A 6959-nucleotide genomic window follows, 5' to 3' on the forward strand; every position below is an offset into this window, starting at 1 on the left:
AGCACAGGGGGACGGGGATGGAACTAGCATGAAACTTCAGGGATCCTTTTGTGCTTTGGTCCCTGTAGTATTTGCTCCTCTCTTCCAAATCCAGCCTGTGACTTCCCCCACTGGCATTCACCTGACGGGGGCATTTCCCACCACCCTCCCTCTCCCGTAAGCCCCAAGCAACCAGGAAAAGAAAGAGAGGATTTAACATAAAATGAAATAATCAAATCCCAAAACCCTCCCCCAAAGCTGATCTTTTTTCTGAGGAAGGGAGCAGCTCCCGAGCCCCCTCGATGCCTGCCGGGAGTTTGAGCTGAGTATTGATATTATCCAGGAGATGCTCTGATCTCCAGCAGCGAGCTGAGGGTAAAACCCTAGAACTAAAGCAACCTTCCCGTATTTACTTATTTATTTGACATTGTGTGTGTGGGCACATTTGTTTGTATGTATAGGGATTTCTAAATGAACACAGGCTTGGATTTCCTTACTGGTTGTTTTTTTTTTTTACCCTGAAAAGGCTAAAATGCACCCCTCTAATTTAGGTAGATCTGAGTATTGGCAGTGACCGCACACACCCCAGGTGCTTTCTCAGTGTCTCCGTGGATGGCTGGGAAGAGCCTGGGTCTGTCTGGGTGTCCGTGTGCTCTCTAAATGCGGGAAGAGATGACATTTCTGCCTTTTCGTTTCCTGCCAGCACGTGGTGCTGCCAAGGAAATGCGAATGCATCCCCTCCTGGCTGCAAGAATTAATAACCAGTTTGCTGAGACAAATGACCCCAGCCTCTCTGTGTTCACGGCTCAGCAAACACCGACGCTCGGCTCTTGGGTAGTCCCAGCTCTGCTCTGCACGTGATGCAGACGGGACGGAGATGGAGAGCTGCTCCCGGGAGAAAATTATCTCCCCCCCCAGACACCCATTTCCTCTGTTTTCCAAGGTCTCTGTCCTTGCAGGACTTCTGGGCGCTGCGACACATGTCTCTGCCTTCCCCCATCTGCCATCCCGCTTCCCAGCCGGACCACGGGCTCCCTCGGGATGTGTTTGCACAGCCCTTTGGGTGGTGGGGGCATCAGTCTCAAGAGGGATTGTGAGGATCCGGGTGGTACAAGCAGAAGTGGATGTAGGAAATGTCCCCGAGGATCAGAGCATGGTCCCTTGAGCCCACGCTGGCCAAAGAGATGCTTTTTAGGGAGAGCTCATGAATCCAGCACGTGTCAATGGACCAGTCCTCAAGTGCTTCCCCAGCATCCTTACCTCTGGGGTTAGGGACACTAGGGAGGACATCCCAGCCTAGTGTTTAACATCCATTTATGGCCCTGCTGCCCACGACTATTTCTCGCTCTTTTCCCAGCATCCTTATACTTCCTGATGCCCACTGTGCCGAGAGCTAATTTGTGTTACCTGTTTTAAACTGATTCCCTGAAGGTTTCATCACTTGCTCCCTAGGACTTGGTGAAAAGTGGGTCTGCAGTTATCATATCCACCTCCTTCGTGGTCACTTGATATGGCCAGGGGTGCCTTGGAACAGAAGACAAGTCCAGGCACTGGTTAGTTCACTGGTATGGATGTAGTTGGTCTCAAGCATGTCCACTGCTGGATAAATACACTGATGGAAAAGCACCTGAGAAACTTTTGTGGGAATGTGACATCTCTGAGGTTCACTGCTCTGTCAAATCTGGCAGGGATCAGGAGGTTCAAAAGTTGTTTGGAGGGAAGAGGGGATGGATTACAAACAGAAGAATACACAATCGGCGTCATTCATAAGAGTCGTAGGGGAAAAAACCACTCCAAAACCAGCTTGTGTATCAACGATCAGAACTGATACCAAGGGAAGGAAGATCAGGATAAATGGGCAAATTTTACAAGGCATAATTGATCTGATCCACCAAATAAATCACAGCTCTGGCTCTGAGGAAGCCAGAGAAGCAGAGAGGCAGAAAACGAGGCTGAGAGTCTCTCTCTTCCCACATCCAACATGCAAATCCATCCTGAGCAATTTCTATAGCAGCAGAAGGTCAGTAATTGATTTGGAGACCCGAGTTTCTGACTACATCATGATGCAGATGTGCTTCCCGGCCCGGCTGGCGGCCGCGCAGCTCCCACTGCAGCAAATGAGCTCGGAATACGAATAGAGAGGGGAAGGAGAAGGAACACACTCTTCCCTTGACAAGCGAGCAACAAGGAGACAAAAAACCCTTCCATGCCAAATTAACCCAGTTTTGTCTCGAGTTGCAACCCCCTCCCTGCCTCCCTTTGCTCCCCAGAGCAAAAAGCCTGGTCGAGGTTGCCTTGCTGGGGTAAAAGGATGCTGGAGGAGGAGGAGGGGATCATCTGGGGTTGTTTTTTCCTTGAGCTGGAAGCTGCTTGCTTTAGAAATGATGTTGCAGCTTCAATAGCCAGAGCGGCTCTGGTCGTCCCCCCCATCTCACACCCCAGCTCAGGCACCTTTTGGGAAGGACTTGAGAGTGAGATGAACCTCATCCCAGGGCTGAAACCATGATGGTGCAGTGGGGAACGTCTGCTCCTGGCTGTGGTGGCTGAGCACTGCCCCAAGCATGTGCAACAGAGACATCTCCCAGCCTGGACTCGAGCATAAGCCTTTGGGAGCCCTCAAAACTCTCCTGACTCCTGGTCTAATGCATTCCTCCCCTGCAGAGCCCAGGGAGTATGGAGATTCAAGGAAGGGATAAGAGAAATTCGTGGAGGGTTGGTCTATCCATAGCAATTGAACCTAGTCTTGCTCAGGAAAACCTGAGTGGGGGCCAGGATGAAGATGCACCCTCAAAATGAGATCCCAAGGAAGGTAGGTTGCCTTCATCCTTTCCCACCGAAATCCTGTGCCCACTTGGCCCTTGCCGTGATAAGGATAGCCACTGCCGTTGCCTGGACTGATGGGCCAGTAAAGGCTCTTGGGGTGACGACAGCCATCCTTCGGGACCTGGATGGAGAACCATGGCTTTGTGTAGGGGATCTTGCAGATCCAAACCAACTACACCTCTGGTTTACGGGCTTTGGTACCTGAACACCACAACCTCGGAGTATAAAGCAGGTGCCCAGAGAAGTGATTGCATTGGGAGCTTTTGCAGTCATTTTAAAAAGTTCAGAGGTCCTCTAAGCTCGGGTGTGTAGGTTTTAAGACCAGCCTGCATGCTTACCAGCTCTGGATTTTGCAGCAGTGGAGTTGGATGAGTATCTCAAGAGTCACGGTGAAAAACCCAGGAAAAAAAAGAAAAAAATGTTTTGTGGTGCCCAGAAGAGCTCTGGAAGTGGTACATGCGTGGGTGCAGCCCCAGCCTGGCAGAGCTCCTGTGGTAGATGGTCGCAGTGAACCAGCTCCATCCAGAAAGGGACATACCACCAGAAGGGCAGCTGAGGCTCCCTCCCTCGTCATCCTTGAGGAGCAGTGCAAAGATCAGCTCCTGCCCACTGCGGACTTGAAGTTTGCGTTTATATAGTGCTCTAAACCCCACAGCAGCCAGGAGAAGGGATGTCCTTGGCTGCAGCCAGTGAGGGACAAGCACTAACAACTGAGCAGAGAAATATCTGGGAACACCACCAAGCAGTAAAGCAGGACCAGCACAGTTTTTATTTATTTCCCCTCTAATTATGCCCTCTCTTTTAATGAGATCTACAGTGATACAGAGGACAGATGGGCTGGGTGAACTGAGACCATTTTCTCCCCCCCCCTTATTTCTACAAAAAAGACGCTACGAGGAAAGGCAAATATTTGACTGTTTGGGATGCGGAGGAAGGAGAAACCAAAAGGCGAGCCAGCGAGCGGCTCCTTACTCAAGCAGGGCTTTCTGCAGCACCGGCACTATCCTCTGTCTATCGGAGGGGCTGGAGTAGGAGTTTCTGGCAGCCAGCTGGAAGGCAAGACTGAATGAAGAACATCTGCTTCCTTTTCAAGCGCGTGCCCTTATCTCAGTCCCGCAGCCGAGAGCATTTCAGATAAAAAAGGGTGTCGGAGGGGATGCTGGGGAGGGGAGAGGAGCTGGAGAACAGCGATGCAAGGAGCAGGTTTGGGAGACTGGTGTAGAGGAGGAAAGGGGGATTTGGGAATGAAATGTGTCATGAGGATCCATCCTCTGACAATGGCTCTCATTTGGGGAGGTGCTACTTGGCTGCCAAAGGGATGCGCTTCATCTCCTGTCCCCAAGGACGGCCAGCACAGCTCTTCTGTGGAGTTGTCCCCTGTCCCTGTGCACCACACAGGCAGGGACAACGTGGCTGGAGGTCACGGCACAGCGACAGGGCAGTAATTGTATGCTTGGCCCATCTGACAGCCCACAGGGTGACACGGCCCCAGGGCTGGTTTGCAACCCCGCCCCAGAGCATCGGCAGGTTCAGCTCTGGAGCCCGGCTCTGCCCCCCGGCCCTCTTCAAGGAAACATCCTGAAAATGAAGATAAAATTGAGCGTTGCAGTGAGCCACATGCACAGCACCAGCCCTACACACCCACGCACGCTGTGCTCACACAAGTGTGCAAGGAGTGCTCACACCACGCACACGTTTGCACCCTGATGCGCGCACATACCCTCATGCACGTACACACACAGTGGTACACATGCACACGCATGCAAATGTTGTGCGCGTGCTTTGTGCTCTACACTTACCACATGTAAGCAGCTTTCACACGTGCGGCGTTGTGTTCAACACACACACACACACACATAGTGATACACGTATGTGCACAAGCACTGTGGTACACGCACATATGCTGTTTATTATCACTTTATTACGTTTTGAACATGTTACCTGCATACACACACGTGCAAAATCTGTGTTACACACATGCGCGTGTGCTCAGCATAGTCTATGGGCGGGCACACACCTGTAGTACACAGATGTGTGCCAACACACACATGCACAGCAGCACACACGCAGCTGTCCACACCCCGCGAACACCATGGCACATGCAGACACACGCACCGTGGTTCACGTTGTGGTACGCACACACACTCACACCCGGCAGATACATCACGCTCCTGGAAGCTGATCCCCAGCCAGAGATCTCTTTACGTGTCTGAGGCCAATTAATGGGTTTTGGCAGCCATGTTAATAAATTATAATCCCTTTATAACAGTCCATGGAGCCCTGAAAACCCCAAGCTCTTTGACGTGTGATTGCCTTTCTGAATGCTTGATGCCAGCTCCGACTCCTTGTGCTCCACTGCGAGCATCCTCGCCTGGGTTGGCGAAGGCAGCAGTGCTCTCAGGGAGAGCCAGCAGCGCATTTGGCTTTACCAGGGTGGCTTTCCTGATGCTCTCAAAACCAGGGCTTAATAAAAAGCAATCACTCAGAGGAAGGGAGGTTTAGCACAGGCGTGGCCCCATCCTCCCTGATCCAGGTAGACAATGGCACCCTGAGCATGTCAAAGTGAGAAATGTGCTCACGAACACGTAAACCGGGGACTTGGAGACGGATGAAATCTGAGGAGGGACGTTTTCATGGAGTTAGGAGTGTTAAAGTCTGCATTGCAGGGGAACAGGAAAGCTTTTGAGGTTTGCCAGGGGTCTGGAGACATCCTGCAGCCCACGTGGGCACCCAAAAATCCCAGCCCTGCTGCCTGCTCCTGTGAATCTCCCCTTCCCGTCACCCGCACCTCAAATGCGGCACGATCCGGAGCACACGGGCAGCCCTGCGGGAGAGCATGGCCAGGTCCGAGCTGCAGCCAGGAGCACAGCAGCGTGCTGTGGAGCAGGCGTCCCTGGCGCAGAGACATTGTCTCTTTATTTCCCAAAATATCCTCCACCGGTGAGTTTTGGCCCTTCAGTCTGGCACAGCCACTGGACAGATGGTCGCAGGAGACAGCTCAGGTATGAAGGCAGCTCCTCCATGCTCAAAACCCTCCCTTCTCCTTCTGCTTCCAGGCAAGGAAGGGGCCGATTAGCACAAAATCCATGGCAACCCGGCCGGCAGCCTCAGACCCAGCTCCTCGCTCCCTCCCCTCCTCGGCATGCCTTTGTCTGCCGCTGGCACATCCCTCAAGCCCTCACTTTTTGCTCTCCTCCTGGATTTCAGAGGGAGTGGCTTTGCTCTTCTCTTCCCCCCAGGCAGTGCTGGCTGGGGACAGAAGATGCAGGTTTTCCCCCTCCTGCAAGAGACTTACCTGTAAGAGACACCTTTGCTCCTTTTCCTACACTGCCAGCATTACAAAACCCACTGGCGATGTGCAGACGCTTGCTGGGAGCAAGCTGACACGGGCGAGCAAGAGCTGGTGTGCGTGCGAGCCTGCAAAAACGAGCCAGCAAAACTCCAGGGAAACCTCTCTGTAAGAAGCCAGGCAAGGGCTTACACTATCAGGATTCATGGCTTGTTCTGGAGGTGGGTAAACAACCTGGACTGCCACCCCCAAGCTGATGATTTCCACCTGCAAACAGCCCAGTGGAAAAAATCAGGCTGTGACTGCAAAAATCTTCTCACCAGCAACCCAGTAATTAGAAATCAGGGTGTGCCCCTTAGAAAAGACCCTACAATAACACACAGATACAGTCACCTATGAGGTTAAGGGCACTCCCTATCAGTGAAGCAGCGTGCTTTCCCCTCTGGGACCCACAGAGGGGAACAGTAAGAGCTCATGCTCAGCGTGCTGTTTGCGAGCAAGCCTGCCAAAAGAAGCCTGGAGTCCATGACTTGCACGCAAGGCTACAGGTCTGCAAGTGCAGCCTGCAGAGGACAAACCAGTAGCGTTGTCCTGGTTTCGGTTGGGATAGAGTTAATTTCCTTCCTAGTAGCTGGTACAGTGCTGTGTTTTGGATTTAGGGTGAGAACAATGTTGATAACACACCGATGGTTTAGTTGTTGCTGAGCAGTGCTTACACTAGTCAAGGACTTTTCAGCTTCCCAAGCTCTACCAACTGAGAAGGCTGGAGGTGCACAAGAAGCTGGGAGGGGGCACAGCCAGGACAGCTGACCCCAACTGGCCAGAGGGACATTCCATACCATGGGACGTCATGCTCAGTATATAAACT

This window comes from Aptenodytes forsteri, unplaced genomic scaffold (genome assembly GCF_000699145.1).
Source record: "Aptenodytes forsteri isolate BGI_AS27 unplaced genomic scaffold, ASM69914v1 Scaffold57, whole genome shotgun sequence".
NCBI classification, from domain to species: Eukaryota; Metazoa; Chordata; class Aves; order Sphenisciformes; family Spheniscidae; genus Aptenodytes; species Aptenodytes forsteri.